The sequence below is a fragment of the Haliaeetus albicilla genome, chromosome 1 (genome assembly GCF_947461875.1).
Source record: "Haliaeetus albicilla chromosome 1, bHalAlb1.1, whole genome shotgun sequence".
Classification (NCBI taxonomy): domain Eukaryota; kingdom Metazoa; phylum Chordata; class Aves; order Accipitriformes; family Accipitridae; genus Haliaeetus; species Haliaeetus albicilla.
This window is the reverse complement of record NC_091483.1, coordinates 67417281-67430415: the sequence shown is the minus strand read 5'-3', so window position 1 is coordinate 67430415 and position 13135 is coordinate 67417281. Positions and strand designations below refer to the sequence as shown.

The following is a 13135-nucleotide window of genomic DNA, read 5'->3' as shown; positions in this document are numbered from 1 at the left end:
AAAAGAATTATATACTTTCAGAACAGGAATTGCAATATGCTTGAGCGGAGACATCTGCTATTTTTATTGTCAGTTCCCCAGGAACAGAAATTTGTTGTAGAAGGTGGTAATTTAATGGGGAAATCTACAGAATACTGAACGTTAAAACCAGTGGGTATAGAGATAACAAAACATTAAATTGGTCTAAGCCTGTAGCTCCGTTCTGGATTAGAGTGTGCAAGAACCTGGAACAAGTTTACTCAGAACTAAGTTTTGAAAAGGTGCTTACTTGAGTGTCCTGTCTGCACTACACATGACACTAGAGACACTTCTCCCTTCTCAGGGTTTTATTTTGAACTAAGTAGAAATCCGTGTTTATGAATGAATAGAGTTTATACATATACACTGCTCAAATTGGGAAGAAGGATTGCAGATAAAGGGATCACTACTTTGTAAGGAAGCTTATAACACTCTGAGTTGCCACATGCCTGCTTTTGCAAGCTGAGGGACAACCTACGAAACCACTGAGGGCTACTGCGCAGGTGCAGTAACTCTGTAATGTGTTTAAGCACTTGTAAAAGGAAATGTGTGGGGAAACTTGTTACATGTAATAATTACTTTTTTTTCTGCTTTTCAATATTTAACAAGTAAATGCGGCTCATCTTGTTTGTATGTCTTGATAATGAATAATTCACTCTGTTTCTTATTTTGTTCTCTTATGCCTCTGTTGCCTTATACTGTGACTGCATGTTACTGTTAAGAGAGAACAACAAAGAACAACTTTAGTGAGGTTTGTAGAACTCCAGTGGGAATGGACCCCTCAGTTCCCAGGGTGAGAGTCAGCCCTGCCTACAGGGAAGTCAGTAAGACCCACTTGTTCAGCTGAGTCACCTGGGCATTTCCAACAGACGAATCTGGCACCAGCCCCCAAGCTTCTTCAGGCTCGACAGTGGTTCTGCCTTCTCGGTGGAGCCTTAGGACCTGTATCACAGCTCCTAGTGAGCTCTGAACTCAGCAGGAAGGCAGACACCTGCCCATTCAGGGATGCAAGGCTTGCTTTCTGTGCATGCTGGGATCTCTCAGGTTCTGCTGCATCGAACACCCAGCAGGAGTGAAGAAGCAGGTTGCCTTGCCTCTCCAGGGAGGGATCGCATGACCTTCGTGAGAAGCAGCTGCTGCTGGATCCTGATCCCTGCCAAGTTCAGCAGTAGCTCCTGACTTCAGGGCTCAGAATTGTACACCCATGCTTTCTCATGCTCCATGCTGAACACAGTCAAAAACACATCGCTCGGTAGAAAAAGGGGCCAAGGAACGCTGCAAGTAGTAGTTTTCTCTGCAGGTTTTACACAGTATTGATTACAAGTGATCAGTGACTGTGACAAAATTAGGAAAATGAAGTTGTTCGATGTTATAAATAAATTATCTTTCAAGTAATTTATGTTGAGAACCCTTGTTACAGGGTTACTTATGAATTTCTTCATAGAATCGATGCTGCCATATTTGCAAATGCTGTCTGAATAATTGAAGACAATAAGATTTTAATAGTCTGATCCAGATTCAGAAATGCAGACTTTGTAGTCCACTTCACTCTGACATATTTAAATTGCTGTCTACAGAATCACAGTGTTTTGACCAACATTTCTCTTTACACCATAGACTTATGTTGCTTACATTGTTAAAATTTGTGTAGTTGGAATTTTTTTTATTGCATACAACGTTATTTTAAAAAGTAGATGTACGAGAATACTGAAGCTAAATAAATTTCATATTGTTTAGAGCAGAAATGCAGTTTGAATAGACAAAGGAGTTCTGTTACATTTATCTCTGTGCTGTTTTGTTGTACTCGCTGCCTTTTTTTCTTGCTGCAGCTTTGTGACTGGACTCAAAAGACATACAAACTTCACAAGATACTTTAAATGCAAAACATCAATTTAGATGCAGTCCTTATTTCTATGTGATGACTCTGTGGTTTGTGTGATCATCTGTGTTTCTGTCACATCTTCTTTTCAGTAATGTTCCATGGACTGTGTTGTGAGGATGAGGGGTGATGGCTGTGTTTTGATGCACATTATGGTATATATTATGGTATGCAATGGCTCTATAAGCATTGAAATATTAAGACTCACAGTCTTAATTAAATCTTATCTAGCTGATAGATATGATATTTTTTATTTTGTTGACATTTCCTGACATAATATTTAAAACTTTGGTTAACCATTTTAAGTGAAGTAGCAGCTCTTCAAGCTGCTCGGTGTTAAGAAAAGCAGGAAGGAGAGGATGAGAACTGGCTTAGCACCAGCAGTCTGTGTAGGACAGTATATAAAACAGCAACTTACTGGTACTTTTTAAAATGAGCAGAATTCTGAGTCCCTGCAGGCCTATGTGGGATTTACGGCCTCCTGCAGAAGAAGGGAAAATCATCCACTTCTTGCAAGGTTGTGATTCATGTAGTGTTGTAGCTTTGGTGGTAACAGCTGAAAGGCAATACTGTGTCTCTGCAGATGGCAGGAGTGCCCACCTTCCTCTTTTTGGTCTGCACGGCAAGCTGTATTCTTCATTTCTATGAATTAGGATACTTTTGGAAGCCTAACCATTGTTCCTGCTGACCACTTACATGACTAAAATCTTCTCTATTGATAAAGATAATGAGCTCACAGCTCCCAGACATCATAACATCTATTTTGTTTCCTAACTGGACCAAATCATGTATTTGCAGAGATACAGTGAGAAAGAGAAGTATATCAATGTTTTGGCCACTATGTAATGCCTCTTAGCAGTGCAAGTGATAGCAAATCCATAGAAAAATAGTGTGGCATTCCTTTTTGATGAGCAAAATTCGTTTAAACATAAAGCAGTAGGAATCTTCCTACCATAGATTATCGCATCTCATTATGTGCTTTTTACAAGATATATGGCTGTGGAAACCAGTCTGGTCATAAGCTCATTCTGCAAGACTTTCAGGTATTGACTCAGCTCTTCAAAATGTCTAACAGTGCTTTCTCTCTGCCTGCCTTAGAATATATAGACATTTTAAAACAGATATAAACTCACCTTTCCATGCACAACAGATGCAAATACATGAGACGGGGAAAGAAATGAAATGCATGCTGTTAGTGTTATACTTGATGAAACACTGGTAGTGTATGTGACACTGAGGCTCTCTCAGTGAGCTTGCAAGCTAAGTCCATATTCCTGCAGACTTGGAGCCCATGGGCTCTGTGAGAGCGCGGGGTCTAACAGCACGCAATAGCTTTGCAAGGGACTTTCTGTTCCCTTATGCTATTCACTGCTAAGTCTATGGGAAGCCAAAGAGATCCAGAATCCCATTGGCACAGAAGTACTGTATTTCCTAGTTTAACCTGTGCTTTTAATCCACATAACGCCTCGTTAGTCAGGCTTTATGGGTGTAATCCAGAGCCCATTGATCTCAGTGGAAAATTGCCCACTGATTCCACTGGGCTTTTGATCACCTCCTGTACATGTGATATTAATTTCACCTTTAAAACTTGTGTAAACCTACCAGGTTTGTGACCAGCCTAATTTTTCATGGTTATACATAACTGAAAGTTAAGTGAAAAACATGCTTCCCCCCATGTACCTGAGACAAAATCCTGCCAAGCCCAGCACAAATTGGGAAGAAAAGCAGGAATTTCTGGATGTGAATCTTCCCCTTACCCTGCCCCCGTTTTGAGTCTGGAGGACCCCTGTGCCATGGAGGTTCACAGACTTGGCTTCAACACCTGGCCATGCTGTCTAGCTCCAAACTTGGCCTGACCTCAGAAGTGTTTTTCCTCAGAACCATGGGTGCCTCCCACAGAGAGCTGAAGGGGATGGAAAGCTTAAGCAGTCCCATGGGGAACTTAAATCCTAATTCAGGAGTACCAAAAATTGATTCTTTGCAGCTGTGGAACAATTTTTTCTTTCCTGAATTGAGGGAAGAAAAGCTCAAAGAGCTCAGATATATTTCTAGGAGCCAAATTTTTTATTGTACTTGGAAATTTTTATTTGATCAGCAGCCTTGAGATTTGAAGAGGATTATTCACCTCCCTTCCTTGTTTTGAGAACTAGCATAAATAATCCATTTAGTGATAATGCTGTGCCTCCCAGTGTGCTTGTTTATCATTAGAGTTCTCCAGCTTTCAGTGGGCTAGTGCACTCTGATTCCTGGCTGGATTTATGATGCAAATGTCAGGCAGGAACTCCATCCCTCTGTTTTCAAGCCAAACCTCTTTATTTTTACATTGGATTTGAATTATATATTTATGGAATCATTGGGAAAGATTTGAAAATATTAAAATTCTCTCCACATTTAAAACCAGGTTGGAGGTTAGCTCCAACCTGAAAGTTAACTGTAAGTCCATAGGAGTGACATTTATGTATTGTTTCTTTCGCTAAATTTTCTCTAAGGGTCATCATGTGGGTTTTCAGCATGCATGTCAAACACATGTCCATTCCTTCCTCACTCTGTAATGTCTTTTCACTTATTTTATTTGTATATTGTAACTGTCTCTAGAAGAATCTGAGAATTTTTTAAGGGTTCTTTGTAGGTAACAAGGCCCTCTTACAGGAGCAGGTACATCAAAATAGGAAACAATGAGTGAAAAAGATTCCAGGAACCGGAAGAAAAAAACTTGTCTTCATTAGTAAGACCTATGGGAATAACTATAGGAAGAACTTGTCTCAAAAAACTTTCACACAGTGCTCAGTGTAGTCCGACTGACATGATCAAAATCAACATGGCAGGCACTGAACAGATTACAAACTACCTAAATGATAGGTCTTCAAATGCAGTTGTTGGGGATTTAAAAGTGACTGTGTGATTTCAGGACTTCAGTCAAATGCAGGCTTCTAGTATAGAATGATAACTGAAAAGGAGGTACTATCCTTGGAAGCAGTTTAATAGCTTAAACCATTGAACTAAACTATTTAGTTTACTATTTACTATTGTTTAAAACTATTATTTAAACTACTTAGTTTAGTTTAATAGAAAACCATGAAGTAGGGTTATATTGCTTCTATATTGGCACTGAAGTATGACCTCTACCAGAATTATTATCCAGTCTCATAACAGACCAATAAATATCTTGTTAAGTTAGAGAGCCTTCAGATAAGATCTACAAGAATGACACACGATTTGAAAAATGTACCTGGCAGTGAGAATTGTGAGAAGCTAGATCTGTTTAGCTCAGACAGTGACATTTAAGGAGGACCTTGGTGGTAATTAGGGGTAGAAGTATTCTCTGATCCAAGTGCAGGAGGTGCAGAGACACAATCACATTGCAGGAGATGGATCTGTGCACCCTATCTGCAGTGCTAATGTAGGACATAAAGTCTGCTTTTCTAGTAAAGGAGAGCACAAACTTGATAAAGGCAGCTGTATGGTCTAACAATGAAGGTGGAAAGAGATTAGTTAGAAAGAATATTATAGACATCACAGCTAGATGAATTCAGACCAGAAATGAGTCATTGAACTGTAGCCCACTGAAACAATTTACCAGATCTTGCTGTGCATTTTACATTACTTCAGGATTTTCTTTTTTTTTCATCATCAATTTTGATGTTTTTAAGAGTTATCTTCTACTTCACAAGAGCTAGTTTGAAAAAGCCCAACATTCAAGACATTACACTAGAGGAGCGTAACAGAAATTCTGGATTTATTATTTGTGAAAACATACTACTCATGTTTCTTCCAAGTCTGTTTTCAGGAGCCTTTGATTTAATAAATATTTTAATTTCTGTCAGAAGTGGAACATTTTTTGCCTACAATACATATGTATAGATAGAAAAAAACTCAAACCCTTTTTTTTCATTTTTGTGTGGCACTTTGATTTTTCATAGGTAGAATATTAGGGCTTCCTTAGCCTTTATGTGGGCAGGGTGTTCCCAAGTACTGTTAATTTCAATAAGAATTGTAACTGTTCAGTGTTACTAAATTTGAATTGGGGATTGATTTATTTTTTGTATCATGACAATGGAATCATTGTACCAAAATAATAATGTTGTACAAGTAAGTGAATGCAGAAGTTCCAAGACAAGAAGACCATGGGCCCTGGGCACATCCTGTGACCCCTTATTTTTAACAGTAATTGCCCACTTGATATATATATGTATATATATGTATGTATATATATTAGCAAAAAGATTACAATAAACTAAGAAACGTATCTGAGCAACAACATAAAAATTTATATTTGACTTAAGAAATGTCAAAGTTTTTGAATGTTTTGCAAAGTAAGAATACATCATAGGATGAGGTAGGATAAACTAAAATCATTGGAAGACTTTTTGTCTGAAATACTACATAGTTTGGAGATAGAAAAAAATTCTTGTTAGTTAGCTGATGAATTTTTACATTTTTTGCTGCTGTATTTTCCAGTTTGTAATTTACGTGGAAGTTGAAATATCCCTGGGAAAGCCTATTCACATGATATTTCAAGCCTGAGAAAAAGTGGGAAGGTGAAATCCTCTCAAGAAAGGTTGAATGAATATTTCCTATCCAATTGTGTAAAATTCCATCAGTTTGAAAAAAAATTAAGGCATTTGTCCAAAGTCAAATTGCTATAATAATTTGTGCTTAAATTTGTCCCCAGTTACCATGATGAAATCTGTAATCAGAATTACATAACAGCATCTGAATGGGTCCTTTCTATAACTAAAAATGTTCCCAAAAACTTCTGAAAATGAAAACCTGAAATCTTTATTTTATTTCAGACCTTGTCTTTCTCTCTTTTGATTTTTAAGCATCATCAACAATGAAGAGATGGAATTACATGTGTGACACTTCAATTGATGCTTAAATAGGCAGTATTAAGAACAGGTATAATCTTTGTAAATAACACCTGGGGACAGATAATCACCAGTTACATTGATTTTCCTGCTCAGGATTTTAGTCACTGGCATTAGTCAGAGCTTTATAAAGGAATAAACACTTCTGTATAAATAGATTTTGTAGATTTCTATAGAAGAGTTTAGTTTTAGAATAAAGGGAGCTTTAGACTGCATTGTGCTGCTATGTTCTTTGCATGAAGCCTTTACATATGTTGCTTATTTCAATCTTGAGGCAAATGACAAATGCTGTTTAAGCACCGGCTCACTTTTCTGTTTTCCTTCCAAGTACTGAATGAAAGTTTGCGAGGAGCTCAGATGAAGACTTGGTCTCTACAGGTCTCCCTTTACTATTTTCATCTTGGAGATCCAGATCCTGTGGCATTTATAGCACCCCCACTGAGGCACTGAGTGCTCTTGGACATGTGTATATGTATAGTTACAGTTAAGTAATTGGTGCTTACTTCCACGAACAAGACACTGGGAATGGTTTGAGAAACTGCTTCTCCAGTGAGCTCAGCTGAGCTGGATTCAAGCCTCCAAGGAGTGTACGGTTTGTTCTGCCCTCCATGGCTGAGAGCAGTCTAAATAAACTCAGGAGCTGCTTTCAGGGTTGGGATTTGAACCTATGTCTCGTTTGTGGGGGGAGTTCACCGCTGGAGGACAATATGGTGCTATAAAAATCTATTAGTTATGAGGTGACATTACAGCTGTACATTTCAGGTCAGGAAATGGCATTCATCCGTGGGGATAAGACTCAAACCAGAAAGGTGAAGAACTATGTAACGTCCTTGTATGGAAACAGATTAGCAGTGCCATCAAGAAACTTCTTTTCTTGTCTGTGCTATACCCTTAGGACAGATGAGGAAGTGACTCCAGGGGCCCCTCAGAGACTGCTTCTCCCTCCGTCCCTGCCTGCCTCCCTCCCTCCCTTTGTGTGCTGGGCAGAGCTTCAGTGAACACTGTGCACTTGAAAAGTCTTGTTAAGAAAAGGCCTCTTCTCATGTAACCTCTCCTGGGTGGATTGCATTCCTTATAAACAGTTTAAACAAAGCCAACACACCTTAATGCCCTTGGTAGGCAACAAGAATTTGAGGTGATTGCCTGAAGGCTCTTTTTACTAAAAGCTTGCATTTATTCTTTTCCTCTCCTCCTCTCCTCTCCTCTCCTCTCCTCTCCTCTCCTCTCCTCTCCTCTCCTCTCCTCTCCTCTCCTCTCCTCTCCTCTCCTCTCCTCTCCTCTCTTTTCTTCCCTCATTTCTTTTCTTTTTTTTTTTTTTCTTACCTAATTACCCCAAATCTGCAGATGTTTATCTTTGCAGGCTTTACTTCTGGGACTTTGGAATCCAGTCATCACATCTTTTTCCTCTTGCTGAGGCAAATGAGTTTGCACTGAAGTCTGAAGTGTTTGACCTTCATCAAAATCTAAGCCACTTATAGGTTATAACTCCATTTTGCTTAAGTATTATAGCATGTCTCTTATTGGAGGACAACTTATACCCCTTCTTCATTAATACAAGCTGCATTGCAAGCATGGCTTCAATGAAAAGTTAAATCTATGTAAAGTCAATACTTTTATGACTTTATCAGAATAAGAACAGATACTGAGTTGGAATGGCATTGTTTCTTTTTATATCAGGTCAGTCAGAAGACAATCAGTGAAACCTGTAAAAATGGAAAACATTTTTCTTAAGTCAGAAATCAACTTTCTAAAATTTTATTTTCCAAGATACAAAATTAATTACAGTTATATTAAATTGAAATGCTGAAATAAAGATGGATGACTAATCAACTAGCCTCTTCAGTGTATTGTTTGTTGGGAAGGGAAGAGCTTCCTTAGCTGCAGTAATTGGTCACTTTTGTTGACAGATGGAGTGCAATAAATTCTGATCTACAGTGAGACTCTCTCAGCTTCACATGATCCAGCAAATGTCTGTAAGGCTTCTTCTACATGGCCTTTCCAGTGAGCTGAAATATAGATTGTTGCCTGATCACTACATCTTCACTAGAAGTCATCTTGTCGTCAATATTCTTTAGCATAGAGTTGCAAATGGATATTGCGTAGCATGTAAGGAAATGCTTGGAAGTATTAAATAACTTGAAAAACTGTTATTAAAATGCTGTTGAAATGCTATCATAGAGATCATGGGAGAAATACTTGCCTTTGATTAGTCAGGACATTTAAGGGCCAGAGGACTAAGGTGGTGTTGTGTTACATATCCCATCTCTACACAGGGAAGGGCATTTGTGTACTTACGGTACTTTTATATGGACCAGCATTCCAGCTCTGCAGTAACATGAAGCATGAAAGGGTGTATCGCCAAGGAATATTTAGCCTTACCACAAAGTCTTATAATATCACACAAACTGACAAACCTTTCATGTCCCGAAAGAGATAGTGGATAAGATGAAGTATTGCAGCTGAGCAAAAACACTAAGTAGTACAATTACACCAAACATTTGTCTATTTCATCATACCTGTCTGCCAGTGTTATTAGTTTGTTCCTGAAATATCCATGCATTAATTTCCAAGAAAGTAAGGGAAGCAGGAAAATAGATTTTATAACCAACAAATGCATATTTTTAGACATTTCTCATAATATATGCTGAAGAGATACAGATGGTCTGTGATATAAACACGGCTGTAAAAGTCGCAATGCATTGTCTGCATGTACTGTGGAAGAGAACTTTCTGAACATGTTAATTTTTTAATGTATCAATCAGTTCATCAGTTTAAATCAGGAACTGAAGTGACATCTGTTGATATTCAGTTTGGTCCATAACACGGAATTTCTTAGTCAATGACATTTACAATGTTAATTTCTAAACAGATTAATATTTTCAATGAGAATGACATCCAGACAGAAAAACAATGAAACAGGTAATCTTCTAATTCAGTTGAAGAACTGTTCTGTTGAAGTAGGAGCCCCAAAGCAGTGGGAGCTGAAGAGTACAAGTCAGGAAGAAAAGATAGCATGATTGCATAGTACTGCATAGTTTTCCTTTCCAGAAGGAAACAAAATAAGAGTTATAGTGATAAGGTGCAGGGAAGAAAGTTACATACTGCAATACTATGTAGGTTGAAATTAGAAAAACCCAGGTCATAAATAAATAAAAAAAAAATATATCAAGATTAGCCATGGGAAATACCCATTTACAACTTGTATTAACCTCATGGCCAGACTGTCAACTGCAGTTTTCATGTTTTGTAACTGCAGCAAAGGATGGACTATGTGCATTAAGTGATATTTTATTACTTCTGTCAAAGTAAAAAATTAAAAGGGAAATGTATGCTTTCTCCAGAAACATCCAGATTCTCTTAAATTAGAAAAGATGCCTGTGGAGAATGATGCTGGTGATGTGCAGTGTTAGAATAGTCACGAGGAAAAAATTATTTCACTAACAACTGAGGTTGTTTTCTCCCCCCCCCGCCCCGCAGTGTTCATCACAGTAGCCTCCAGCTGTTTTCCTTGGGATACAGCCCTATTGCTCTGGGATATCCAACCTCCAGGGTACAAAGAGTAGTAATTTTTAATTTCAATCTCCAACACCTGCATGAGGGAGGGAGCTCTGGTCCTTGATACCATTTAGTCACTGACTTCCCTGAAAATAGGATTGAGCCATAATATGTCCCTGGACAGCTAGGAGACATTAGGGGCTAATAAGTCTTATGATAGATGCACACTATTGATTTACCATTCTAGCTTTTAAAATCTGAATACCAATGGCATTTACCCAGGGATAGATATTAAGCAGGTCCATATGGAAATATTTTCCATGCATCAAACCCACGTACTTAGAGTTTTTGCATTGCATAGTTTGTCAAAATCACTCAGATTGTTCTCAGGTACATATATATATATATATACACATATCTAAAAATAGATATAAAGACTTATTGGACTAAAAAGCTTTAAATAAAAACCAAGTGTTCATAGCTCTTCTCCTTTGTTAAATTCTCAAAGTGAAATTTCACTTTCTCCTTGAAATATAGGTTTAGCAGATGAGGGAACTGAAGATCTGATCTAGAGACAAGCCAAATGCCCCTTGGTGCTGCACTTGAAAAGACAGGCCTCTAAGCATACAGAAGTTTAACCTTGTGAGGAAAGATTTGCAGGGACATGAAATCTAGAACTTTCTATTGAGTTCATATGCATTATGCTATCCCAATAGAGCTGTTTTGTTAACTATTACAGCCAAGGCACGCAGCTTACTATTTCCTAATGAGCATTTTAATTTCCGTTGAAAAGACCTGCACTTTAGGATGTGGCCCTGCTGCCATATCCTTTCAAATGTATACATTTTACTCATTTAAAAGCTTTGCTTTAATTTCCAAACCTGTCTTACAATAGCAGAAAACTACGTTAAGGTGCTATACTTGGGAACATTAAAGCCAGGAAGGCATCAAGAGAAAGTCTGAAGATAATACCTTTCAGTGAAAAAGCTCTCCAACACCTGGGCACAGATCCAGCTAAAGAAAGGACAGCCCCGTTACATGTTAGTCTGCTCCTACTGGTATTAAGGACTTTTTTCAAACCGTAAAAGATATATCCCAGCAGAGAATACCCAGCTAACTATCTAATGTTAGAAGAAAGATTATTTTATATGATCAGATTAGTTAAACAGATTTTTCTGCAAGAGAAAGAACTATTAAAATATGTATTTTTTATTACTGACAATCAGCAGAATGAGTGTTTCATATAAAATCTATTTTCCTTTTGGGACACAATTTGTTCCTGATCTTTCTCCCTAGCAGATCAGTTTCCAAGGAGGCTAAAAATAAATAGCCTCCTTTAGAAACAAAACGGTGACTGAATTAGTATGCTCCTGTGAAACAGCAATTATTTCTGACAGGTGAAAAGGCCATTAGACATGAATTGATTTTCAGAGGTACTGTGAACTCTTAGTCTAGTCGACAGGAGCTGTGTGCGCTCAGCACCTCTGAAAATCAGGGTCAGTCTTGCAAGGTGCTGAATGACCTCAACCCACAGAAAGTTTTCCACACATTTCAGGAACTGGCCTTTAGAAACGAGACAAGAAACCTGTAAGCCCAAATACGTACTGTGAAAATTCTGAAACACAATCTCTGAGCTGTCATGTTGTCTGCTTTAAACGGCATTGAACTTGGCAATATGAGGTCCTGAGAAAGCCACTTAACTTCCCTGTACTCTTTCCACTTTTAGACCTTCTGTGTCTTGTCCTTCTAAATAGTACCAAGACCTGGATTGTTGTCTTCTGCTCATGAATACAGTACCTAACACTACTGGGCTCTAGTATCAGTTGGAACCACTTATTGCTATGAAATGGCTGTTCATAAATATGAGAATTATGAAATATAACTGTGTAGAGAAGGGACTCTAACTTTGCTAAACCTATGCAGTATCTCAGTGGAAATCCATGAGTGAGGATACAGGTGTGTTGGGCTCTTAGTTAGCCCTCCATATTCTTCTAGAGTGAAAATGAATTCTGAAATTGTGATCAAGACATTGAAATCTAATTAATATATGAAAAAGCCAATACAAAACAGGAAAACAGCGATTTGAATGAGAGACAACAACCAAGTACTAACACAGATGAGATAAAAGTTATGCACGGGAGAATGTATAATGAATACGGTTTTTTTCTAATGTCTTAATTTTCTTCTGTTTTTGTGCAGAATCAGATTAGATCTGCTTCTCAAAGATCTGTGAACACTTGAGGCCAAACATATGCGAATTTTGGAGAAGTTCAGACTGAGGTGTGATTCCAGAACTTTGTGATGTGAGCATCTCTTGTTATGTCACGATTGCCTTTTCTTTCATTCTTTCCATACATCACCATAAGTGTCATATGTGCTATGGCCAGTTAATTTTATAGTAACAAAAAAGAGCTATGCAAACAATATCAATATAAATATGCTGGCTGTATTTATGGGTCAAGTTTTCCACCTAAAAAGGGCTTAGAAAATTGACTCTGTTCTGACTGCTGCCAAAGATTCTCTAGTGAAGTCCTTCATTTGTGCTTTATTTCCTGACTGTATAAAGAGAGGTTAACAGCATTTGATTTAAAAAAAAAAAAAAATATTATGGTGGGACAAAGTTAATGTTTGTAGACAACTTTGGTATTCTCAGACAGCAGGTGGTTTGAACAGTGACATGTACTGCTTACTTACATGTCTGCATCTTCAGGGATTTTTACGTGTGGTTGTCCAGTGATGTTCATTGACCTTTTTAGTGTTCTGGTACCATAAATGTAGCTGGAAAACAGCAATGTTTAGCATTATGATTGCAACAGGATTTTGTTTGGTACAGTGTATTAGATTTTACTCCTTTTTCCATCAGATGGGTAAAGGG

At 37.9% G+C, this 13135-nt stretch overlaps 1 long non-coding RNA gene across 5 annotated transcripts in view; it reads left to right on the top strand.

Moving 5' to 3' along the window:
- LOC138685909 (uncharacterized) overlaps positions 1–12568 on the top strand; it is a 78487-nt gene extending 65919 nt beyond the window's left edge. For all 5 annotated transcript variants that reach the window (XR_011325309.1, XR_011325307.1, XR_011325314.1 and 2 more), the window contains one exon: positions 12460–12568. This is a non-coding gene — a long non-coding RNA (uncharacterized lncRNA). The remainder of the gene's footprint in view (positions 1–12459) is intronic.
- Positions 12569–13135: the final 567 nt, after the last annotated feature.